The 27,324-nt window shown below is 43.1% G+C and overlaps 1 protein-coding gene across 2 annotated transcripts in view; it reads left to right on the top strand.

The window, feature by feature from the left end:
• The first annotated feature begins 9,774 nt into the window (after nt 1–9,774).
• Nucleotides 9,775–27,324, top strand: part of TMEM200C (transmembrane protein 200C) — a 139,442-nt gene continuing 121,892 nt past the window's right edge. Inside the window, exon 1 of one of the 2 annotated variants that reach the window (XM_073631381.1) lies at nt 9,775–10,505. The gene's annotated coding sequence lies outside the window, so the exon portion shown is untranslated. Of the gene's footprint in view, nt 10,506–12,931; nt 13,075–27,324 lie in introns of those variants that run through there. The other variant, XM_073631382.1, reaches the window with a different exon arrangement.

Here is a 27,324-nt window from a genome sequence, read left to right on the forward strand (position 1 = left end):
ATCTCTCCTGCTTTTCTCCACTTACATTTGTAGAAGTCAAAGCCCCCTGCCCCCTCCCCCCCCCGGACACTGTGCCCAGCTGCTGAGCTCCTTCTCCCATCCCTGCACTGCATTCAGCCTGGGCACTGGCAGCAGTTTTCATCATCTACACACTACACATAGCTGAGATCACATTCTCTTACACACAGCCACGATCCACACAGTGCGTACCTGGCTACTGCAGCAGCACTGCTGTCCCATTTCACAGAAAAAAACAACAGCCTCCTGCGCTCAAGGGTGATGCAATGGTGGTGGATGTAACAGAGGATCTTGATAGTTCCAATGGATACACAGGCTTTGCTGCCCTTTAAGGGTCCGGGAGTGGGGGGGGCAATGGAAACACTGTAAGAAAAAGAAGAAAGGGTGCACCAGCATTGCCCATTACCCAAGTGATGTTTATTAATATAAAGTAAAAGTAGATACTCACAAACAAATTAATTATAAAAGCATATCAGGGTCCACAATGGACACAAAGTGACCATGTCACTGAAAACCTGGAGGACCTTTCAGATGGTTGACGCGTTTCAAAGGGAGGTCCTCTCTTTCTCAGAGCCAAGATGGTGCATTGACAGTCTTAAAATAGCAAATGATTCCAATCACATGATGTTGTGAAAGCCCCTCCTTTCACAACATCATATGATTGTAATTCTTTTATGCTTTTTATATGCTTTTATGATTGATTTCTTTGCAAGTATATCTCCTTTTACTTACTTACATAATAATAAAGACCAATTGGGTAATGTGCAAGGTTGGTGCGCCCTCTCTTTTTCTTACAGGGAATTTCACAGGTCAGAACTGCAACATAGCAGCCTGCTACACACTGCCAAGTGCCCTACCATCAATGACCCCTGCCCTCTTCCCTGTCGACAGTGGCCCCTGTCCTCTGTCCTACCAGCAGTGACTCCTGTCCCCCATTCTGCTGATCCCTGTCCTTTGCCCTGCTGACCCCTGTCCTCAGCTCAGCTGACCACTATCCTTGGCTCTGCTTATCCCCATCCTATGCCCTGCTAACCCCTGTACACTGCCCTGCTGGCTCATGTCTTCCACCCTGTTGACCCTTGTCCTCTATCCTACTGACCCCCTGTAATCTGTCATACCGATTCCTGTACACTCCCCTCCCATCCTTTACCCTGCTGACCCTTTACACTGCCCTGTAAACCAGTGTTTTTCAACCTCTTTTCAGGCAAGGCATCCTTTAACCACTTCACCACTGGAAGGTTTACCCTCCTTCCTGACCAGCCCATTTTTTGCGTTAATTTAACTGACAATTGTGCAGTCGCGCGACACTGTACCCAAATAAAATGTATGTCCTTTATTTTTTTCCCACAAATAGAGCTTTCTTTTGATGGTACTTGATCACCTCTGTGTTTTTTATTTTTTTCACTATAAACAAAGAACAACCAATAATTTTGAAAAAAAACCAATATTTTTTACTTTTTGCTCTAAAACACATCCAACAAAAAATGTAAAAAATCTAATTTCTTCATCAATTTAGGCCAATATGTATTCTGCTACATATTTTTAAGCGTATATTGATTGGTTTGCGGATAAGTTATAGCGTCTACAAACGACGCAATATTTTTACTTATTTATTTTTACTAGCAATGGTGGCAGAGACTTGTAGCGGGACTGTGATATTGCAACAAATCGGACACCTAACTGACACTTTTTACACTGTTTTGGGGACCAGTGACATTACAGTAATTAGTGATAAAAATATGCATTGTCACTGTACTAAAAGCAGGGGAGGGGTTAACATCAGGGGCAATCAAAAGGTTAACTGTGTGCCTAGCTAATGTTTCAGTGTAGTGGGGGAAGTGCTTTTACTATTTGAAGACATGGATCAGTGTTTCTGCTTTACAGAAACACAGGATCCATGCCTTCTGTACTGCCTTGTTTACATAGGCAGACTGCCATTCTGTCAGTGTGCCGGACGATCAGCGGGTGCCAGCGGACATCAGGTCCGAGAGACCCCGCTGTGTAAAATCCAGTGCCCAATACTCAAAAGTGCAGGATCACGTATATGTAGATGAGATCCTGCACAGCGTGGCTGCCCTGTAGCAGTAAATCTGGTCGGCAAGTGGTTAAAATGCTACACAATCTCAAGGCACCCCATTTCAAAAAGTTAAAAACTAAATGAATAGTTTTACATACTATAATATATATAATGCAGCAACATCCCCACATGTAGGACACCCAAAATTAGAGATGATTTATTCTTCTAAAGGAGGGGTCTCCAAACTTTTGAAACAAAGGACCGGTTTACTGCCCTTCAAATTTTAGGTGGGCCGGAACTGTGGACAACGGGAGTAGAAAATGTCCTGGCATTGGATGGTAGTAAACAATGCCATAGGCTTGGTGGTCAGTGGGAGTAAAAAAATGACATCATTCATGTCAGTCGGAGGAATAGTGCCCCATCATTGGTGTCAGTGGAAGAAATAGTGCCCCAAGGGCACGATAAAGGCAAGCAAAGGGCCACATCTTGCCCACGGACTGCAGTTTGGAGTTCCCTGTTCTAAAGCAAACACACCTTTGCACACTGGTACTGACTAGTATTCAAATGTTTCTTTTCTCTTTCAGTTTCATTGCCTCACTCAGCTAATGTGACCCCAGTGCTGATGGAGGAACAGGGGAGGAACAAACAAGGAGGCTGTGCAGGTGCCCAACATCCTCCTTATCAACCGATTACATCATTGTAGCGGAAACTCGCTACTCATTTGTTTGCAGCAACCAAACTCACTATCGCTAGGGCATGGAAGTCCTTGGTCCTTACGTTTGAAGCGGTGAACATGGACGATAATATGGTTAACGAAAAAATGACAGCTGTGTTATTTGACTCTCATGGCAAATTTCTTAGAGTTTGGCAACCTTGGATACCATATTCTTCTCCTTCATGTTTTGATCACCAATTGTTGGACATTTGATGCACTTGCACCCCTGACCCCTGGGATGCTCTATTTCTTCTGTTCTCTCTTCCTTCTTCTTTCCCTTTTTTCTCTTTCCTTATCTCCTCCTCTTGGGTTTTTCCCCTCTGGATTACCCGTAATGGTCCTTCTTGGCTGGTCCCTTTTTACTGTTGGAAAACGTTTACCTTATGTATTGGACTATTATATTCCTACTTGCATTATAGTGCCTTGAAAAAGTATTCATACCCCTTGAAATTTTCCACACTTGTCATGTTACAACCAAAAAACATAAATGTATTTTATTGGGATTTTATGTGATAGACCAACACAAAGTGGCACATAATTGTGAAGTGGAAGGAAAATGATAAATGGTTTTCAACATTTTTTACAAATAAATATCTGAAAAGTCTGACGTGCATTTGTATTCAGCCCCCCTGAGTCAATACTTTGTAAAACCACCATTCACTGCATTTACAGCTGCAAGTCTTTTTGGGTATGTCTCTTCCAGCTTTGCACATCTAGAGAATGACATTTGATTGGATGGAGAGCGTCTGTGAACAGCAATTTTCAAATCTTGCCACAGATTCTCAATTGGATTTAGGTCTGGACTTTGACTTGGCCATTCTAACACATGCATTTGCTTTGATCTAAACGATTCCATTGTAGCTCTGGCTGTTTCTTAAGGTCATTGTCCTGCTGGAAAGTGAACCTCCACCCCAGTCTCAAGTCTTTTGCAGACTCTAACAGATTTTCCTTGTAAGATTGCCTTGTATTTGGCTCCATCCATCTTACCATCAACTCTGACCAGCTTACCTGTTCCTGCTGAAGAAAAGAATCCCCACCACATGATGCTGCCACCACCATGTTTCACAGTGATGTTTAGGGTGATGTGCAGTGTTCATTTTCCACCACACATAGCATTTTGCTTTTAGGCCAAAAAGTTAAATCTTGGTCTTATCTGACCAGAGCACCTTCTTCCACGTGTTTGCTGTGCCCCCCACATGGCTTCTTGCAAACTGCAATCGGGACTTCTTATGGCTTTCTTCATGCCACTCTTCCATAAATATTTGCCCTGCGGACAGATTCTCCCACCTGAGCTGTGGATCTCTGCAGCTCCTCCAGAGTTACCATGGGCCTTTTGGCTGCTTTTCTGATTAATGCTCTCCTTGCCCGGCCTGTCAGTTTAAATGGACGGTCATATCTTGGTAGGTTTGCAGTTGTGCCATATATTTTCTATTTTTTGATGATGGATTGAACAGTGCTCCATTAGATGTTCAAAGCTTGGGATTTTTTTTATAACCTAACCCTGCTTTAAACTTCTCAACAACTTTATCCCTGACCTGTCTGGTGTGTATATTTATACTGAGATTAAATTACACACAGGTTGACTCTATTTACTAATTAGGTGACTTCTGAAGGAAATTGGTTCCACTAGATTTTAGTTAGGGGTATCAGAGTGAAGAGGGCTGAATACAAATGCATGCCACACTTTTCAGATATTTATTTGTAAAACATTTTGAAAACCATTTATCATTTTCCTTCCACTTCACAATTATGTGCCACTTTTTTTTTTTTCTTCTCTATCATATATTTTTTCTTATATTTTCAATTGTTAATACTGTGTGATTTTGATATATTATTCTTTTGATTAATTGCTGTTTGGGGTCACATTGCTCCATTATGGCGGACTTCTGTGGAGAGGCCTGGGAGGGATTCATGGCCAAGATACATTTATCTCAGAATTCCTCCAATATTACTAAGGCAGACTTAGATAAATCATTTTTGAGATTACAACGTCTTTTAGAGAAGAAAGTAAGGATCTATTGGCATAAACAATTCTTTGAGAAATACTCAGAAAACAAAATTGTCCCATGGGGGCTTAGAATACAAATTTTTCCCAGTATTAGAAAAATCAATGACTCTCTTAAACTGCTTTGGGAGCAAAACTTACAGAACTGCTCCCTAGAAATGATTGCTATTTTATGCAATCAATACCAAATCGAAATCACCAATCTTGATGTACAAATCAGTATTTGGTATCTAGACCATGTCTTGATTGTCTCCTCTGCCTTATTTGTTCATAAGGAAAAGGAATTACATGAACATTTAGAAGAATACACAGTAGACATCATAAATGCAAAAGAAAGTAAATTTCTTAGGGATAAGTCAGCACACGAAAACGGTTATGCCTACAAATGGAACCAATTGACTTTTAGTAAACCTATGAATAGACCTCCAACACAGGCAGCACCTAAAACTACCAATGATGTACCTAATATGTCCTCTGTTTCTCCTGTGTCATCTAGCCAGTCAACCATCTATCATGATCTGTCACAAGACAGACTCCCAAAAACACAAAGGAAAACTAGATACGATGTCCACGGAATCACTTAGACACGCCTTTGGATCTTTAGCTACTCGACAATCACAAGTTGCACGTTCTATACAAACTACTCCATGGGCCCTTTCATCTACTCTTCATTCACTTAAACACGTCGACACTTTGTCCGCACCGGTTTCTAGTTCTGCACTTAACACTTTGGCATTAGCCTCGTCTTCCCTCTCTTCCAAAACCATGACCACCGCAAAAAGGGTAAGTGAACCTAACCTTCTTTCTTTATTCCCCACAGTACTCTAGCTATAGATTCCAAAAAAAGCGCCTATTTTTTTTTCGTGAAAACACCGAATCAGTCCCCCCCAGCTCCACTGCCACGGCCTCACTACCCAAAAACAATATGGAGACACTAAACTAGAAATTATCAATCTTTCCTCTTTATTTTTGACTAGTGACAAAACTGAAGTGTTAAAACTAGGGTTAACCTTTTGTCCACAAGTTGATGGTGATAAGTTCCAGATGATTAAGGATATACAACTCTTTGCAAGGAAATTAATGTATGAAGTCAGTTACGATGATCCTATGTTAGGTGAAGGTATTCCCTCTAGCACCTCTATTGAGCAACATAATTTTGGCCTTAATGAACTTCAAGCTTTTGATGATCTGATGGATTTGTGGGAGGAGAGCCACACCGAGTTGGGGGCATCCCTCACTCCACCCTTGGGTGGTGTCTGCGTTCCTGGTGTTGCCTTCCCCCACCTTTATCCTTCAGACCAAAATTGCAAACATTTCCACTACTCATCAATAATCCCAATATTTGGGCATTTGTTGAACAGACAACTAAGGAAATTGAAAAGATTGACTGTAGCATTAAAAGCACCAACAACAATATATCACCAGGACAGAAGCAAGCTTTGAAATCTCTTCAAAATAATTGTAAAAGTGTAATTAAACAAGCAGACAAGGGAGGTAATGTAGTAGTTATGAATGTTGAAGTTTAAGAAAATATTTGTCGAGGCATTCTCAATAACAGAGAATGGTATCGACCCATTTCTAAAAACCTAATTGAAAACTTTAATCTTGAATACTACTCTCTAATCTTTAAAGCATACACCAAGGTACTTATTGACAAAAATACCTGGAATTATATAAATACCAAAGAACCTAGGATCCCTACGTTATATGCATTACCAAAAGTACATAAATCAATATCCAATCCCCCTGGTCGACCAATTGTATCTGGTTGCCAAAGTTTAACCGAAAATGCAAGTGCACTTGTTGACAAATACCTTTACCCTCATGTAACGTCCTTATCTTCCCATATCGAAGACACAAATGATCTTCTTCAAACCATCAAAGGCATGCATGTCCCCGAAAATACCTGGCTAGTTGGCATAGATATAGAGAGCCTTTATAACGCTATTCCACACACCAAAGGAATTGAAATTATAGGGAATCACTTGAAAGACAGGGGACTCTCGGCCCACCAATACAACTTGTTAATTCTGGACGTACTTAGATTCATTCTTACCCGTAATGTTTTTCTATTTGGCTCCTCCCATTTCCTCCAGGTGCAGGGGGTTGCGATGGTGACGAGATGTGCCCCATCGTATGCCAACCTTTACCTGGGGGGATGGGAGAAAGAACTCTTCTCACGTGATGATATATCGGAATAGCCGTCACATGTAATTTCATGGTACAGGTATATCGATGATGTTTTATTGTTTTGGTCTGGCACTAAAGACAAATTAACACATATTATGAGTATCCTATCTGTAAACGATTTCAATTGAAAATTTACCATGGATTGTAATCAATGTAAAATTAACTTTCTAGATTTGGACATTTCTATTGACAATGAGGGCTTTCTTTATTCTTCTTTATATCTGAAGCCCTTTGCAGGGAACACCATACTGCACGCCACCAGTGCACACCCCCAATCCTTATTAAAAAGTATTCCATTCAGTCAATATGTAAGACTCAGAAAAAACTGTACATGAAATGAGGACTATCAGATAGCCGCTAAATGACTTTATACCAGATAGGAGGAGTATTCAAATCCCCTGGCCCCGATCTAATCAGGACTCACGATCAAGTGAAGTGCATGGGACAGTTCTTGTCGTCCTGGGTCCAGTCAGGGACGTCCATTGTCTTTAACCTTCTTGGTCCTCGACCTGTCCCACAGGGGAGATTGAGGGCTGGTGGGGGTTGGTCTCTTGGATGATCCAGGGTAGTTTTGGGAAGTATTCATAGCTGCTTCTTGTGAGATGAGCTTAAGTTGCAGTAGCAGTCTTTCACCGTCAGGGAAAGTGGAGAATGAGTAGTTCTTTCCGTTGTCTGAAAACTTTACAGCAAATGGGAAGGCCCACCTGTATTTAATGTCCTTTTGTGTCAAGGCTAGAAGTAACGGCTTCAGAGACTGTCTGTGTTGCATTGTGGAGGGCGAGAGGTCTGTGTATATCTGGATGGGGTGTCCTTGGCACATCACCTTGGGCACGGACCGAGCTTGTCTCATTACCTCCTCCTTCACTGCATAAAAGTGGGGTTTAGCAATAATGTCTCTCAGAAAACTGTGCTTTCTGGGGGGCCCCAGAGCTCTATGGGCTCTATCCAGCTCCAGGCGTTGTTACGGGATATTTGGGATCAGGTTCTGTATCACATTTTGCACTGCTGCCGGTATGTTAGTAATGGATTCAGGAAGGCCTCTGATCCTGACATTATATCTTCTCGATCTGTTTTCCAAGTCATCGATCCTGGACAGGGCCACATCCAGTTGTTCCTGTACAGGGCCCTCTGATCCCTCCTGTATTGATTTGTATTGTAAGTGTACTGTCTGCCCTCATTTTGTAAAGCGCTGCGCAAACTGTTGGCGCTATATAAATCCTGTATAATAATAATAATAATAATACTGTGTGCATGTGGTCTGAGTTTTGGTTAGTAGTCGCGATTGTTTGCTCTAGCTTGTTTTCAATAGCTTCAATTCTGGTTCCCAGATTCTGAAAGTCTGCTTTTAAGTCTACTGTTATCTTAGCTGCAGTTTGGGATAAACCCCTTTCAAGGAGATCTGATAGTTTCTGGTACAAGTCAGCAACTGAAAAGGCAGATGCTGCAGCTTGGGAGTCTGCAGGGAAGGTGTCAGCGTGGCTGGCTGTGTTAAGCCCTATAGGGGAGAGGACATAGTCCTCAATTGAGTGGCCTATCAGCGATTCTGTGGACCTGCTGGGTACTCACATGTACCAGGGGGGTATAATGCAGGGTAGCCGGGGCGATCATCAGCCATCCGCCTGGGGTGTCTCAGTGCTGGAAGCATGATGCCTTGTTGCGGCCACCATCTTGGATATATGTTATTAAATTGTGGCCCGAGGTCCCTCCGTACTGTGGTACTGGGCATATGGGGGGATGCCCAGGTGTCTGGGGGTGCCGTGGACAGTGGTGGCTTTGCTCCCGGATTGCTGTGTGCGGATCGTCAGGCGCCGCTGGGCTGGGGTGGTGAGGAGCTCCTGGCTCAGGCAGCCATCTTCCGGGCTCCGCGCATGCGCACTGACTGTGTACTCAATTTTATTCTATTCTATTTATTTGTGCACTATTTTTATGTTCATTGAATATGTACAGTTTTTTATATATATATTTTTCTGTTGCAATCTATCAATAAAACTTGGATACACAATATATAACTGTTGTTCAATTTCCTTTAGATTTACCTTCAACTATGCAGTGGAAGGGCCTGCCTGATTGCATACAAATTGATAGTGTGTAGGTTTGACCCCATATTATATGGTTTTGGTAAATCTAAAGGAAAAAATCGAAAGAAGATTTTATAGCAGTATGTATCCACAAAAATCTGAAGGCACCCTGGTTGAAAAAGGCTGCTATAAACAAATAGCCTCTATACAAAGTGCTAAGCTTATCCTCCGTCCTGCTGACCCTCCCATCCTCTGGCCCCACATATCTTTTACTGCACCCCCCCCCCCCCCCCCCCATCAGACAGGCTAGATCTGGCCTTGCTTTAGCTCCTAGAACTGCAGTCTGCTCACATAATTTGTAATAAAAACATCTTTGCCATTCTGAACCACTTTGAATATTATTTTATTTATACTGTGATTCTGTATCTGCCAAATATGCTGCAGAAATGTCCCTCCACTGAGTCTGGCTGCAACCATTTTAACTGTGGGTAGCTGAAGCTGCTGCCTGTTCACTTCCTGGATTTACACAGACATGCAAAGGCACACCTCCAGCTCTGCAGCTCTCATTGGCCCTCTTATGACTTACCCCCCCTCCCTTCCTGGCAAACTGTCACGAGAGCTGTGCATGATGCCATACGCCTAGGCTTTTTACCAGAAAAAAAAGAGGAAGTGGGCTGTATAACTACTTTCACACTGAAAGCGCCTGGCGTTGTCGGTAAGCGCCTCTTGTTTTTTTATCTCCCTAGGGAAGCATGAGAGGCGCTTTACAGGTGCTATTTTTAGTGCTAAAACGATGGAAAAGCGCCTTGGTGTGAAAGCTGGGGAGGTAACTCCAGGCACTTTCAGTGTGAAAGTAGCCTTATAAAGCCCACTTCCTGTTACTTGTCTGGTAAAAAGCCTAGGTTTATGACATCATGCACAGCTCTCTCTAGTGAGAGTTTGCCAGGAAGGGAGGAGGGATGGTCATAAGAGGGCCAATGAGAACTGCAGAGCTGGAGGTGTGCTTTTGCATGTCTTTGTAAATCCAGGGGTCCAAGGTATTTACTGGCAGAAAAAAGAAAAAAAGTTAAAACAACAAGGGCAGAAGATTTAATAGAGGGAAAGATGAAAAAATGACTTTAGTTTCCCCCATATTAGTGAATGCAGCCTATGATGTGTATCCATTCCTCGGTGATCATATCAGGTGTGAAGAGCTGTCCCTACACTCCGCCCCTGCTGTGTAAATGACCCTGAGGACCAACCACAGGGCGAGAAGTGACCAGGGGCGGAGCCTGCCCGGAGCTGTGCGATGGAGAGAGTGACAGAGGCGGATCCCGCAGCCGAGGATGTCAGGGACGGGAGATCTTCTCCAACCTCAGCGCGGCGCAGGACCGGAGAGGAGGAGGAGGAGGAGGCAGGCAGCCGGGGGAGCTCCGAGCATGTGAGCCGGGTCCATGGAGGAACATGATGGACGGCCGATGTCAGGAGGATCGCAGGATCTGACCACACTAATCCTACTGGCTGGGTTGTCACCCGGCATCCATTCCGCGGCACGGCAAACTGGTGAGTGCGATCATGGAGGGGATGATTTCCCTGCAGATGGCAAGCTGTTGTCTGCTCACTGATCGGATTTACAGACATCTCAGAGCCGGCGATCGGTGTGCTGCTGATCAATGGGCTGCTCAATGGGCTGCTCGCTATCATCTGATCGGTCCCGGGAGTTCTTCATGTGACATCGATCTACTTTGTAGTGTCTAAAGAGGAGCTGATCTTATTATACGGGGATGTATACAGCATCCATGGGCTTTATCCACACATTCCACCTTAACCAGTCTACCAGTCAGGAAAAAACAAATCATACTGGGAATTCCTTTCACACTGTCACTCTTATTGTGTTCTGCTTATTCTGATACAATGGTTCTGTTTTACCCATTGTAATTGTTATTAGAACTTTCTATTGTTACCACTATATTCTTAATTATTAATATTATTACTACTATCATTTGTATTATTGTTATTATTTATATTATTGTCATTATTCGCATTCAAATTATTTTATTTATTTTTATTATTTATTTCAATGACTATGACCGTGTTCCTGATTGTTTTCCTTCCACATCGAAAACCAAAACACATCTGAACCCTTTCTAGACAACGTTTATTTTCCTAAAGCACTGCTTATCATAAATAATTACCTTATTGCCATCCTTTTTGTATCTCATTTCAGCTGATTATTACTATTATCATTATTATTTTTATTATACGAGAGTTCTATAGCACCAACAGTTTCGATTCGCTTTACAAAATAAAGAGGGACAGTACCGTTACAATTTAATTCAATAGAGGAGGGCCCTGCTCATGAGAGCTTGCAATCTAATGTCATCCAGCCTCTTTTGGCTACCTTTGGTTACCATGTACTCGCTCCAGCATCCACACTGGAGCAGCAATGGTTGTACAAACCTGTGCAATGTGCATAGGTACAGCCGCTTGGAGTCTACGCCAGGGGAGCAGGGTGACAACATAGGAGCAATTTTGCGAGACAGGTGCCACCTCATAACAGGAAATGCCTGAACAATGACCTTTATAGCAAGATCGCAATAGCCTCAATTTTGAGAGCTAACACACCAATATTAGGATTCTTATTTTCAAAAAAGTGAAAGGTATTTTCAGCAGCAGCTGAAAGCCGCAGATTTTTAAACAAAATTAAAATAACATGGTAAAGCTGATCTCTGAGGAAAGGAAAAATCCTCCTTTGTAATGGAGCTTCTCCAGCAAAGCAAGATTTCAATTCTCATTTAGGACTAGGGGACCAGAAAAAACAGTTTTACATACCTGATTCCTCGCTCCCTTGGCAGCCAGTGCTCCCCTCTGCTCCCCTACCCTCCAGTGGTAGACTTTCCCTCGGGGTCCTCATGTCTAGTTCAAGACTATTTGCCCTGCATTGTACTTAATGACATCAGAGGGCCTGCAGTCGCCAATGCGTAGAGGAGAAAAGGCTGCAGGGACTGGTCTAGCAGCATGGAGGGAGCCTACTGGACTCGGGGATCGGGTAAGTAAAAGTGTTTTTACCAGTAACCTAGACCAGTGTTTCCCAAGTCCATTCCTCAAGTACTCCCAACAAGCCATGTTTTGGGAATTTCCCTTAGATAAAATAACTGTCATAAATACCAAGCCATTAACATCGATCTAAAGCTCCTGTGAAACAAAATCAAAGAAATTCCCAGCTTAACTTACGAACCAGCCCGCTAACCAATGGTTGGTTAGCGGGCTAGTCGTTAAGTTGAGCCGGGAATTTCTTTGGTTTTGTTCTGCATGCGTTGCCCTTCCACATGCTGCTTGCTGCAAATGACAGTTATTGGTGAGGCCAGTGGCCATTTGTTTGTACTGTTTAAAGCACCTGTGCAAGGTTAAGGAAATCTTGAACACATGATCTATTGGGGGTTCTTGAGGACTGAAGTTGGGGAGCACTACTCTATGAGTATTCAACTCTTAAAGTGCGACAACAGCCTCACTGCAAGGGAGGATTTATGTTTTCCATGGAGTTCAACTCTAAAGCTCATATGAAATGTAAGTGATTGGGTCTCTATCTATTTTATTGCATGCCATTGGTATATGACAGTGATGGCAAACCTTGGCACCCCAGATGTTTTGGAACTCCATTTCCCATGATGCTCAACTACACTGAAGAGTGCATGAATATGATGGGAAATGTAGTTCCAAAACATCTGGGGTGCTAAGGTTCACCATCACTGGTATATGATGACCTGAAAAGTGGAGATGTGTGAAGCTTGCATCAGTTTTCCCTCCAGTTATATGAAGGTCAGCTCCATGGGTTTTCCACTACCCCAGAGTGCAGGTGACCCTGACGTGTAGAATGAGGGTAAGCTTAGTAGGTGCAGGTTACCACTTCCATCCCCTGTCCTGGTCTGCATGAGCCCTGCACTTCCATTGAGCCCGGGTTCTCTTCTGATGCATGAATACATTGTATCTATGTTGAATCTCTATGGCAACGTGTAGAGGAGGACACGTGATGCACACAGAGGCTTGCAGCGGTAAGCAGTCCTGCAGCTTCCTGAGCCTATGATGTTCCCCTGCCAGTTTGGAATATTTTGGGAAACCATGACATAGGGGGGTGAGTGAACTCCTTAGCTGAATGAGAATGGGATCAGTGTGTGGCTATGGGCACCATGGTTTCTTTCCGTCTTCTATGCTCTACTTGCTAGCTGACTTTTCTCTATAGTACAATGTATCTATTATAAACCATATTTTGAATGTGACATTGTCTGCACCTGCTTAGTGCTCATAGTTACATCTGGTTCAGTTTGTGTTCTTAGTCCCTTCCTAGCCAGGATCAGCGGCAGAGGTAATTTAAGTGATTTAAAGTGTTTCTTTTGTGTAGTCCAAATAAGGATGTCAGGATTATTAAAGGCTTTCCTAAAGCTGACATCTATATTATTTTAATAGCACATGGGTCAGTGCGTGCTGATCGTACACCGCTGTCTGTTTTCCATCTTAAGTCTTTCACGGGAGAATGTGTTTCCTAATATACACACACCATTCCTCAGTCAGAAGGGGTATGGTATATTACAATCACCTTATATGTTGCAGAGCTACAGCACAATTCATCAGTGCTAGATGAGTAAATTATGTGTAGAAGACCCGTGGCAGCGGTGAGAGTGACAGCGCCAGGTTCTGTATTGTATTGTGCAGCTACACTGGCGAGCGAGGGGGTCAGTGACTTACCTGAATGATTGAATACCGGTATATTGTGCTGCTGGATTTCCCACTGCAATTTACTTTTACCTTAGCTCGTTACATGCTTGAGCTAAAAAGGCACCAAAGGTGAGCTTGCGCAAGTGATTCTAATAAGCCTTATTAAACGTAGTAAACAATGCGGAGATCAAATCGGAGTTGCATAAGAAGAACCCCGAGCTTTGAATAACTAGGGTTGGCATGTTCAGCACAAACTGCAGCTGCACAAGTACTGTGGGGATACGTTATTATGCAGCAGTATTGCCTCGTTCTATTCTAGGGAGAGTAGACCCATGTAATGTATTCTGAGCTGTGTGGATTTTGCCTTTATATCAATGCAAATACAGTACATACACAGATGAAAGCAGGCTAGGAGCCAGGATTCTAGGAGGCCCTTTTTAACTATTTTGTTATTCCTGTGTTAGCAGATTACATTTATCAGAATAAATAGAATACTGCTTATATATTCATGTGGACTGCTGGTGTAGTTTCACCATTTTTCGGACCCTTTGTGTGTGACATTTTTGAATACAGAAAAAATGTAAATTTATGCGTTTACTGTATCATATTAACGTGTCTTGGAAAATAACACAGAGGAGTGTGGACTTTGGGGTTTGCAGGAATGATCTGATTGTATAGTATGTATTATATTAATATGTATTAAATGATATACGTAAATTGGAACTGCACTGCATCTGAGCACCACAAATCAAAAATGCTATATAAATTAATTTTTAGTCCTCAAAGTAAACTCCTCTGTCCATCCATGTCTCTATGCTTTATTTTGCTGAGAAATCATTTTAAAAAACACCCCCTGGCATTTCTGGCAGTGGCCATCTTGAGTAAGGGCAGGGGATTAAAGCAGTGTTCCACCCAAAAGTGGAACTTCCACTTTAAGCACTCCTCGCCCCTTTACATGCCACATTTGGCATGTCATTTTTTTTTTTGGGTGGGGGGGAGTGGGTACCTTGTTTTGAGAGAGACTTCCTATCCCACTTCCTGCTTCCGTCTCTTGGCCGCCTAGGCGACTCCTACTCTCCCCCTAGGTGGCCCCTCCCTCTCTGCAATCTTCTGGGACACGTCACAGGTCCCAGAAGATTGCCTGGCCACTAGCAGAGCGCAGCGTGACTTACGCATGCGCAGCGTGCGTCCGGCCGCGAAGCTGCAAGCTGTCACGGCCGGGTGCCCACAGTTGCTATGACAACGAGGAGGGGGAGGGAAGTGAGGCTCAGAGCGGTTGCATTGCTGGACTGTGGGACAGGTGAGTGTCTATTAAAAGTCAGCAGCTACACTTTTTGTAGCTGCTAACTTTTAATAAACTAATAAACCAGTGGAACTCCGCTTTAATGTAGTATTTACTTCCTGGAATCCATATGCCCTTCGCTCAGGCATGGGTTGGGCTGAGAACCATTTCTCCACTCCTGAAATCTTCTGGGATATATGATATAATTTGCCTAGGCATGGAAACTAGGAAGAAATAATAAATAAATAAATAAATGTTTAAAACAAGTAAATATGATATACTTTCCTATCTACTGCGGACCAAGGATATGTGTGTGAGCCGCTCAGGCTGTATGGGAATGAAGTGTGCCCACCGCTGTGAGTGATGGCCAGGAAGGGAGCTTGTCTATGCTCCAGGCAATAATAGAGAGTAACTAGGTGTCCTGGGAGCCACACATCAAGTCAAGACCTGCTGTATGATAGTGAATGGCAGTCTCAGCCTGGACTCCTGCTAGGCCATGTCTTGGGGGCATTGCCTGCTGGGCGTCCAGGCCAAGACTGCCATTCAATATAACAAAGCAGGTCTTGACTTGATGTGCGGCTCCTGGGACACCTAGTCACTCGCTACCATTTCCTATCTATTTACTAATGCTAGCAGCATAAGTATTAGAAATAGTCTATGCTGTTTGAGAGCGTAAAGTTCCGCTTTAAAGCAGAACTATGGGAATTAGACAAATGTACCTCTTGCGGTGGGGTTCCCCATACTGCAAGGGCTAAATGATTATTTAGTCTAGGGGTGAAATAGTTAGGTGTATCACTTACCCTATCTCTCCCTCCAGCACTGTTCTCTTCTGTCTGAATTTCCGTGCTGTGGGTGGTCCCACGGCATCACCATGTGCAATGCAGGGCTAATAAACCTGCATTGTATGTGAGGAGGTGAGGTTGCAACCAGGGCCCGAAGCAACTTTGAGAGGTGGCAGTGCAGGACTGGTTGCATGGTTGAAAGGAGCCTGCCAGAGCACCCCTAGACTAAATGAGCAGTAGGGGCCACATTGCAAGGGTAGATTTTGTCTTATTCCTGGAGTTCAGGTTTATGAACTGTTGGTCTCGACCATACAAAAAAAAAAAAATGCAGATTTGTTTTGTGTAGGAGCATATAATCTTTATATTGTAGCTGGCTGGTAGATGAAAGGTGAGCTGTAGACAGAGATGTGAGGTGAAACAAGTTCAAATGTCAGGGGATCTTGCAGTCTAGCAAACAAAAAAGTTGCAGCAATTTTAACAAATGTGACAGCATGCAGATCAAGCTTGTTTTACAACTTTGGGGCAAATACATGAAAACATGTCTTCTTTCTGGCTAGAAAGTTTCAGTATTGTTCCTCTGTACTCAATGTACATAAGTACCGAATTAAACCTGATCTATGACAAAAATGGTACAATTCAAGGAACTTTGCATAATTACAGTATTTCATTCCTCGCTGCACACGACAGGTTCAACTGCACACAGTTCTTATTGAGAATGTTCAAATTCATGTTGTGTAGTAGCAGTTAATAACTAGTTTATTGTGTGCTGGACAGGAAAGGACAAATTGATATCAAAGTTAGGAGCCAGTCAGTCCTGTTTAATCACCAACTTTGGGTACAGAAAAAAAACCCTTGTAGTGAGGCCGCCTGCATTGCAAGGATTAAATGTTTGATAACAAAAAAACACTGCTCTAGGCAGACATCTCATAATGCATCCCACCTGCTAATGGAAACAGGTACTGGCTCTGCATGTAGGAATGAATCGAAGAAAAGGCTGGATGGCCCCACTCTGTTGACACCTTTATTGAAGACGGTTTAAAAATTCTTTTGGTACAAAGGCATCAGAGGCACAGGATCAATGAAAAGCTGACTTTTCACTCCACACATTTGTGGCTATGACTAAGCACCCCATAGTGGTGTGAAACATGTCAGCTTTTAGTTGATTCTGTGCCTCTGATGTCTTTGTACCAGAAGAATTTTTAAACTGTCTTCAATAAAGGTGTCAACAGAGTGCGGCCGTCCAGTCTTTTCTTCGTTCCATTAAATGTTTGATAAGTCTAGGGGCAATGGAGGAGGCTCCAGCACCTTCCTCTTCACCGTGTAAAACTTGTATTGCATGTCTTACCACTGTGCTGACAAGAACACTGTCCTCTTCTCCATGTAAAACCTGTATTACTTGTCTAGGGGCTCATGTACGCAGACTTGGTTGACCGCCAACCGTGGGAAAACGCAGCAAAATCATGCCGCGATTTTGCCGCATTTTGCGAGGGAGATTGAGGGAGGTTAACCTCCCCTAACTGCAGCTGCTTCTAAACTCTTGTAAAAGCCTATGTGCAAATGGGTACATAGGCTTTTATGGAGTTGAGTTTAGGACCTTTGGCAAAAAAACGCCAAAAGCTCCTAAGCTCCTAAAAAGCTCCAGTGTTCTCTTCTCCTTATAAAATGTCTATTGCTTGTCTTATCACTGCTCAGGCAGGCTCCAACACTCTCCTTTTCTCCCTGTAAAATTTGTATTACTTGTCTTACTCTTGCTTTGGCAAGCTCCAGTGTTATCCTTTTCTCCTTCTGGCACTCCAGTTTGCAGGTGATCCCTCAGTGCTATCACATACAATGCAGGGCTTTTAGCCCTGCATTGTATGTGGAGGAGGTAAGTGTGCGACCACGGCTGGGAGTGTCTTAGAAAGGAGGCTTTGGAAGGACTGGCCGTATGGATAGGGATAACCTACTGCAGTGATTAATATGACAAGCATTACACCTTATTCCTGTATCCCTACACCTAACGAGAATCTAACCCTTGCAGTGCAGGGGCTCCACTGCAAGGGTATTTCTTTGGTTGTGCCTGAAGTTGGGCTTTAGGATGCAGCAACTGATTTTATTTTTCATCTACAGCTTTTACTATTGCAGTAGAAGAGTCTTTGAATAGTCTTGGTGTAATGGCTACCTTCTTTCCAGGATTTGTCCAGACTGATACCTTGAAAAAAATGAAACAAATTGTTTGTGGACGTTTTTTTTGCAGGCCAATAAGTCATTTTCTCAAGAGATGTAATTAACGTCTGTTTTCTGTACATGTGAGTGAGTTAAGATACACGTCCGCTAGTGAAAATCATTGTCACATAGTAAGATGTACTGTCTTTCACAAAAACAGGTTCTGGAAAAAAAACTCATTAGGAGAATGGACAGTCCCAAGGGATAAAATATAAGCTTTCCATGCAAGGCTAAGCTTCAGGTACAGTACATATCAACCATTTTACATTACTGGGCCAGAGATGCAGATGAAGGAACTAGTGATGAACAAATGGAATCCAGGTGGAATAAGAAAATCAGTGAAGTGTAAATTTTTAAGCACTCCTGAATATACACAGTCAGATTGATCCTGTATTGAGACATACAATTCATTAACCAATATTTCCTGGGTTCCTACATTTTTTAATTTAAAAGAGAAGTTCGGTATTTTTGTTTTTTAAGAATCATAATTACATAGGCTGAATGACTGGGAGCCGAGCGATCAAACACTGCTGATCGCTCAGTATTCAGAGCTCTGTGAGCAGAGAGTGTCAGTCACTACTGTCTGCTCTGCCCCCAATGCTTACTGGAGCGCTGGGCGGTGGAGGGTGCAGGAGTGGCTGGCTCAGCCTCTCAGCGGTTGTGGGTGGATCCCATATTGCCGTAATCTTGCCTGGACTGGCTCTGTGATGTCAGCCGACAGCGGGCTTCAGCCTGCTGTCAGCTGACAATGAGTCACAGAAGTGCAAAACAGACTGCATACCTGTGATCCACAGGAAAAGTACAGCCAAACGAGCTTTGGCTGTACTTCTCCTTTAATTCAGATCAAATCTACATGAAAAAATATTAGGGGATTCAAAAATAATGAGTCAGCAGCTTTCCTGATTTGACATTACTTAGCAGTAATCCTTAAATTGAACATGCACTTTGCCCATGCAGAGCGAAGCAACAAGCTCACTTACATTTCCTATCTTCCCAGCTGTACATACTCTTTTTCCGTTCACTCCGCTGCTGCTCTGTTCAGACACTAGCATAGCTCCCAACTGTTCCTGATTTCTAGGGACTGTCCCTGATTTGGAGCAATGTCACTCTGTTCCTCATTCCTCCTGATTTGGATATCTTTTTATATCCTTTTCCACCTTTGTAAAGTTTCATTACCTTGTTACACGGGTCTTTTCACTGTTCTTTTCTACCTTCTCATGGCTCAGTGTCTAGCCTGCTTAGTGCATCCATGTGAGAGCTAACAAACTCATTGACTATTTATACACAGACACTAATTGTGATTTAAAAAGCCACAAATATGGGAAATTAACCTGTAATTGCCATTTTAACCTGTGTGCCAAGGCCAAACATTCCAGGGTATGTAAACCTTTTATCGGGTCCATTTGGGTGATTTCTGTTCTCATTATGATTTAAAAAGGATCCAAAAACTACATGATAAAAAATGGTTTCATGTGATTGCTATCCTTAAATAAAAGACAGTTTTTTGGCATGATCAGTCATATTTTCAATATTAATGCCAAAAGTCCACAATTTCTGCCAGGGTATGCAAACTTTTGAGCACAATTGTATATAGGCAAATTACCATAGGTTCACGCTAAGCAAGTGCTTCCATTCTAGAAAGGTTGTTTGATCTAGTTTCCTTATTGTTGCAAGAATGATACGATGGGTGAGTTATTAAGTATTGACAAACTTGCTTTGAATCTAGGAGACAGCTAAAAAAAGTCAGGAGCCAGTTTTTTTTTTTTTCCTTTTGCCTGCTGGTTACTTTCACCCCCTTCCCACCCAGACCAATTTTCAGCGCTGTCGTACTTTGAAAGGTAATTGCGTGGTCATGCAACACTGTACCCAAATTAAATTTTTCAAATTTTTTTGAGACAGAGCTTTCCTCTGGTGGTATTTGATCACTACTGGGGTTTTTTACTTATTGCTAAATACATGAAAAAAGACCGAACCCCCCCCCACCTTTCTTCATTTCTGTTATAGAATTTTGCAAGTAAGTAATTCTTCACTAATGTGTAGGGATGAGGCTGCACTGATAGGGCCACTGATGAGGCTGCACTGATAGGGGTACTGATAAGGCAGCATTGATGGGCACTGATGAGACTGCACTGATATGGTCACTGATAAGGCAGCATTGATGGACACTGATGAGGCTACACTAATAGGGCCACTGATAAGGTAGCATTGATGGGCACTGATGAGGCTACACTGATGAGCACTGATGAGGCTGCACTGATAGGGGCACTGATGAGGTTGCACTCATAGGAACACTGATGAGACGGCACTGATGGGGGCACTGATGAGGCTGCAGTAATGGGGTACTGATGAGGCTGCACTGACGGGCACTGATGAGGCAGCACTGATAGGGGCACTGATGAGGCTGCACTGATAGGGACACTCATGAGGCTGCATTGATAGGGCCACTCATGACGCTGCACTGATATGGACACTGATGACACTGCATTGATGGGCACTGATAGATGGTGACACCGGCTGTCCAGGGGGTTCTCAGGCTGACTCAGAGCCCTTCCAGGTGGGAACAGGGTGCCCAGGGATCCCAGCGGTTCCTGCTCTAGGGAGTCTCCCCGGAAAGCTCAATCTAGACACACACCTGGCGGGAGGGAGAAGAGAGCCGCACAGGAAAACTTCTTGCCCGGGGCTCTGCTCCCACCCTGTCAGATCTGCTCCTCTCCCCAACTCGCCCTTCCTACTACCTTATAGCCCCCGTTTGCTCTAACCCGCCCTTCACAGTCCCGCCCCTCTCCTCTTTTAACCCGGCTTCACAGCGATGCCTCTCCCCACCCCCGGCATCAGAAAACAAACTTTCCTTCCGGCCGCCCGGCAGTGGTGCGCCCGGCTGTTCCTCCCTATGCTAGCCACTGGAGCTGACAACAGCCCAGGTGCCAGGCTACATTTCCTAGTCGCAATGGCGACCTACGGTTTGCCAAGCCTTGAGATGCATCCTTTGTTTGTTAAAGCACCAAGATATGTTTCTGCATCATTGAAACATTTTTTTCACAGAGATTGACACATAGCTTTCTTAAAGCGGAGCTACATCCAAAAGGGGAAGTTCCGCTTTAAGCACTCCTCCCCCCTCCCCTGCCACTTTTGGCATGTAATTTTTTTTGGGGGGGAGCGGGTACCTAATTTAGACAGGTACCTGCTCCCACTTTCGCTCAGATCGCCAAGACAGAGTGGAAGTTCTCCTTTTCCCCTTCCTCCCCGCAGTCTCATCTGGGACACGTCACAGTTCCCAAATGACTGCCGGATCATATATGACACGCAGCACGACTCGCACATGCTCAGTGTGCACCTGGCTATCACTGCCGATTGCCCACAGTTGAAATGCCGGCACAGGGTAGAGAAGAGGGAGAGAAGCGATAGCTTGGGTGACCACATCACTGGATACAGGGACAGGTGAGTGTGTGTTTATTAAAAGTCAGCAGCTAAACTTTTTGTAGCTGCTGACTTTTAATAAACATAGAAACGACTGGAACTCCTCTTTAAGGAAACTTTACTTGAAAAAGTGTTTCCTGCTCATAGCCTATGTCATAAATGAAATTAAAATGACCCATGTCATTCCTTTTACTATCCTATCTACAAATAACAGTGCATAATAGCTAATTTTTATATCAACCCCTAGATTGCAGCTGTGAAAACTTTGTGTAAAAGTTACCTTTTCAAGTCAGGCTTGCAATGCCCGTATACAGTATGTCCCAGTAGATTGACTTCAGCCCTTCTGTCCTTATTGGATGCAATTTTTTTTCTGTTGGCTGAGGTCAGGAATTGCCAAGAGAGGGAAACATATAGAGCTTATAAAAGCCATTATGTAAGGTACTGTTAACTGTGGTAGAAAGAAAAACGTATGGGTCACTTGAGCATTTTACAGGATCCCAGTAATACATCTTCTTTGGTAAAAGCTGTGGGTCCTTTCAGTTCAGTGAGCCATGGTTTCAGCATTCCCCTTGGCACCCACCTGAAGGCTAAACAACAGCCGTAGTGGCAGTGCCTGACAAATTCGGCCATTCAAGTCAGTTACAATGCATTAACCCATGGGTGCTCAACCTGTGGCCCTCCAGCTGTTGGTGAACTACAAGTCCTATCATGCCTCTGCCTTTGGTAGTTACGCTTGTAACTGTCAGCCTTGCAGTGCATTATGGGACTTGTTTCGCAACAGCTGGAGGGCCACAGGATGAGCACTCCTGCATTAGCCCCATTATAAACTGCAAGCCCCCCCCCCCCCCCCAACAATCGAAAAAACCCCCAGACATTTAGAAGAAGGCAGGGCTGCCTTCTGAATTGCTGACAGCAGTTTGAGAGGCGATCCGCTGCAGACTACTTTTCAAATCACTGGTTATTGTGAACCTAGCCTAAAGCTGGCCATATATGGATCGAAATTAAACCGGTTCACCATGAACCAGATGAATTTCAAACCATATAAAGCTGAAAAGAGTTGATCTACTCCCCCCAAACTGGACTGTTGGTATATTTTTGCTCGACCAACGCTTGCAGCCAAGGCCTACAGAACTGATCAGTGTATTCTGGCAGCGGAGGAGTCCCTCTGCCAGCTTTAGTGAGAGCTGCCTGGAAGCATGGAACCTTGGAGATATGCTGCATCAAAGACATGGCTAACTCTGGACTCTCATTTGACTGGTAAGCCATGTATTATTTGGACTGCTGATTTGCATACTTTCCTGTACCAATGGATTCTTAATTGAACTGAAGGAAGAGAGGTAATTTAATGTTTTGTTGAAGAGTAGCCATTACTAAGAAATAAACTGACTTTTTATAAGCCAGCAGTGTCCTATGTGCATGCGATATTCCAGAATCCCTTGAATTTCACAAATGATTTAATTAGCTGCAGAGGAGTAGAAAAGTACACCATCTTTTATCTGATAATCAGTCTGTAGTCTGTGGTGTATGCTGGGAAGTGGACGCTGTTACACAATTTTTTTTGCATGTAGCACAGTGAGCATACTCTTTGAAGCTGGCTAGAAGACAGTTGTTTCATGCAGACATGTAAAAGGCATGTTGTTTTTTTTTTTTTGTCTGATACTTGTTTCTGTAGGTGGCATGCTGTCTCTAACAAAACAGGGACACCACTATTACCTTGTATTTGCTTAGGTAATGCATATTTTTTGTTCCAGTTATTACTTCTGTATTAACTCGGTATGCAAATATCATCCTAATTATTTTGCAGTGAGACTCATGGGCAAATATATAGTATGAAGAATCATGAAACAATATTAGGTGGTCTAAGACCTAATTTGACATTAAAGGTGAATTTCATATATGGATATTTTTTAAAGTGTGGAAAATAATTATTTGATTCCCTGCAGATTTTGTAAGTTTGCCCACTTACAAAGAAATGAAGTCTATCACTTTCCATCATATGAGTATTTTAAATGATAGAGACAGAATATCAACCAAAAATCCAGAAAAAAACACATGATACAAATGATATAAATTGAGTTTCAGTGCAGTGAGTAAAATAAGTATCTGATCCCCAAGCACAAGATGACTTAGTACTGAACTGCAACTTAATTTACAGCATGTGTTTTTTCTGGATTTTTGGTTAATATTCTGTCTCCATCATTTTAAATATACCTATGATAAAAATTATAGACCCTTCATTTCTTTGTAAGTGGGCAAACTTACAAAATCTGCAGGGGATCAAATAATTATTTTCCCCACTGTATATATGTAGCGCTATCCCCAAAGGAGCCACTTGGTAATTTGGGATCTCTGTCCTGCGCCTCGACTCCAAAAACAGGCTCAGCCCCCCTGATGCACCTGGTTGAGTGAAAGTTACTGCAAGCACTTATTGGAACACAAGTGTGGATAACCGTAACTTGGTTGTGAATTAGTACCGGGAAATAGACTCAATACCGTATAGTGATACATGAACTCAGTGTATTGGTACAGGTTAGAATAAATTATGGTTTGAGCATAAACGAACACACAGAAGGTAGGTTCAGACACAGTCTGCTAGGTAGTACAATCACTATGAAAAAGGTAACTTAGAATAGAGCTTTGTACCACTAAACTGAAATTAACTTGTGAATCAGCAAATTCAGCAATAAACAGTGCATATAAACAATAACTGCAATGTGAAAAATCATACAATAACTAACCTAGAGTGCACTCTAGGAGAATGGCTAATATATAGTACAATGTCCCCTGGGAGGTACCTCTTAGCATAAGTAATAGGTGAAGGCTTCTGTGTAGCAGCTGTAAAGGGACAGTCTTTAGTCCTAACTCTTCAACTGGCTAGCATTGGGTCCCAGTTGTACCCTTGGTGCACATAAGAATAGTCACAGTCTAGCCTGTTGGCAGCAAAAAGGCTACTAGATGGCTTTATGGGCAGCTCCTAATGGGCTCAGTGTCTCTAGAAGCAGATAGTAAATTTCCACAGCAGGAGCTCACCAGTCCATGTGATATTGCAGTTCACCATCCGGTCACACACAGCGTTTGGTCCACTCTGTGCTGTCGGCACCCCTGACCTCAGATTCCACTCAGGCTGCTGATATGCAGCAGTGATGGTGCACACTAGACGGCATTGTGCACTCTCCAATCTCCCTCACAGCAAGAGTCGAGCTGTGTCCTATACAGTCTGAGAAAATACAGCCCTGTCACCTTCTCCTGATCTCTCTCTCAATCTCTCTCTGGGAAATGAAGTTTAACCACTTAAGGACCGAGCCTCTTTCTGAGATTCGGTGTTTACAAGTTAAAAACAGTTTTTTTTGCTAGAAAATTCCTTAGCACCCCCAAACATTATATATATTTTTTTCTAACACCCTAGAGAATAAAATGGTAATTGTTGCAATACTTTCTGTCACACTGTATTTGCACAGCGGTCTTACAAGCGCACTTTTTTTGAAAAAAATACACTTCTTTGAGTTAAAAAATAAGGCAACAGTAAAGTTAGCCCAACTTTTTTTATATTGTGAAAGATAATGTCATGCCGAGTAAATTGATACCCAACATGTCACGCCTCAAAATTGCGCCCACTCATGGAATGGAGACAAACTTTTACCCTTATAAATCTCCATAGGCGACGGTTAAAAAAATTCTACAGGTTGAATGTTTAGACTTACAGAGGAGGTATAGGGCTAGAATAATTGCTCTCGCTGTACTGATGGTGGCGATACCTCACATGTGTGGTTTGAACACCGTTTTCATATGCATGCTTTCGCTTCTGCACGCGAGCTTGGCGGGACAGGGCGCGTTTAAAAATTTTAATTTTTTTTTCTTTTTCTTATTTATTTTACCTTTTTTTTTTTACACTGTTCTTTTAAAAAAAAAATGTGTCACTTTTATTCCTATTACAAGAAATGTAAACATCCCTTGTAATAGAAAAGAAAGCATGAGAGGACCTCTTAAATATGAGATCTGGGATCAAAAAGACCTCAGATCTCATATTTACACTAAAATGCAATAAGAAAAAAAATGTTTTTTATGTCATTTGAAAAAAAAATGTACCTTTCCGCCCTCAGTGGTATGGAGATGGATGGGGGCCATCTTCCCCTCACTCGTCTCCATGCTAAGCCAGGGACAGGACACGTTCGCCTCCGTCGCTGCCGGCAGCTCCGGTAAGTGCCGGAGGGCACCGGAGAGCAGTGGGAGGGGCCCTTTCCCGCCGCCAATAAAAGTGATCTTGCAGTGAATCCGCTGCAGAGACCACTTTTATCTTGAAGTGGACCGCCCGCTGAAGAAGAGGATACCGGGGTTATTGCAGCTAGCTGTGTCCATAACAACGGTATTCCTCTTCAAAATAGGGACGTAAAATGATGGCAGGTAGTCTGTAAGTGGTTAAAAGCTCTTGATACAGTAGAGTCTCCCTCCTCTGGACTACAGTTCCCACAGTGTAGTGCTGCCTTACTTAGTTCATTAAACAATTCTTGCTTAGCAGCTCCTTCCTCTTGCTGATATAGCTGTTAACCAGTTCAGCACACCAGAGAAGCAGCTACAGAGAGTAGCTGCAGCCAGTGTTTCTCTCACACTTCATTCTTAGCCAAGCACCTGGCTACACATAGTTACTGAAATAGACACCACGACTCCAGTGATCTCCACTTGCTTCCATGCTCTGCTGCATTTTATGAATAAATGCAAAGCGTTCTCTTGTTGTACGAGGTGGATAGCATGACATCACCACCCTCTCTCTCAACCTCATCCAATCAGAGATTGCCTTGCTTTCATTCAGCAAAGCATTCTCTAAATGGAGCTGGTGCCCTGCAACCAACCTCCCCTGTTCAGAATGCAGCAGAGCAACTGCTCAGGGGTCAGGTATGGTATACGCATAGTTACATTGATCCAAGCTGAACCGATGTAACTATGTATAAGACATCTATACCTGGAATTCTTCTTTAATGTATTAGGTGACAAAATGTGCATCTCAGTGGTCAATATAGACTGCTGCCTAAGGCCTTGTGTAGAACAATAGCTTGAGTTCACTCTTCTCTGAAACAAACAGCCTCTTGCCAGGATATTAACATTTACTTTTGTTGGGTAGCAGGGTAGCAAGCACATCTGCTCTTATCTGGGCATGCAGCCCCACAGGGGAACAAACAAGTTCCTGCAGGTTTGGGGCAATTTTTATGCCCCTAAATGCTGTTCTAAAATATTAATCCAAATACCGCAGTGTGCATGGACACATTAGCTAATATAGAGCTGTATTCAGAGGCAAAAAAAACCCAGAAAAATGCTTCTAAAGCGGCATTTTTTTTCCTACCTGCATGTATGAGGTCTAATGCTGTGTACAAGCGACCGGACTTTCGACGGATTGAATCACGTCGGACTTTTCGATGAACTTTCGACGGACTTCCGTCGAATCGGACTTGTCTACACACAATCACACCAAAGTTCGACGGATTCGACCGTGATGACGTACGACCGGACTAGAATAAGGAAGTTCATAGCCAGTAGCCAATAGCTGCCCTAGCGTCGGTTTTCGTCCGTTGGACTAGCGAATGGATTTTTCGACCGGACTCGAGTCCGTCGGAAAGATTTGAAGCGTTCTAAATCTGAAGTCAGTCACATTTTCGACAGAAAAGGTCTGCTGCAGGTCCGATGAAGCCCACACATGGTCGAATTGTCCGACGGATTCGTTCCGTCGGACAAGTTTGGTCGAAAAGTCCAGCCGTGTGTACACGGCATTACTCTCTCTATTTGTCCATTGTTACTGGGACAAAAAGTGAGTGGAAATCCAAAATATTACAGTTGTCACTGGAACAGGAGGTCAGGTAAGTCTTCAAATGGAGACATCTTTTCTGATGATGCTAAGAAGATACTTCTCCTGACTTTGTGGAGAGTTTCACTAACTTTCTGTTGTCATTCCATGACAGGAAGTAAAGGGAAATTTCCTCTAAAGATGTAGACA

This window comes from Aquarana catesbeiana, linkage group LG05 (genome assembly GCF_042186555.1).
Source record: "Aquarana catesbeiana isolate 2022-GZ linkage group LG05, ASM4218655v1, whole genome shotgun sequence".
Lineage (NCBI taxonomy): Eukaryota > Metazoa > Chordata > Amphibia > Anura > Ranidae > Aquarana > Aquarana catesbeiana.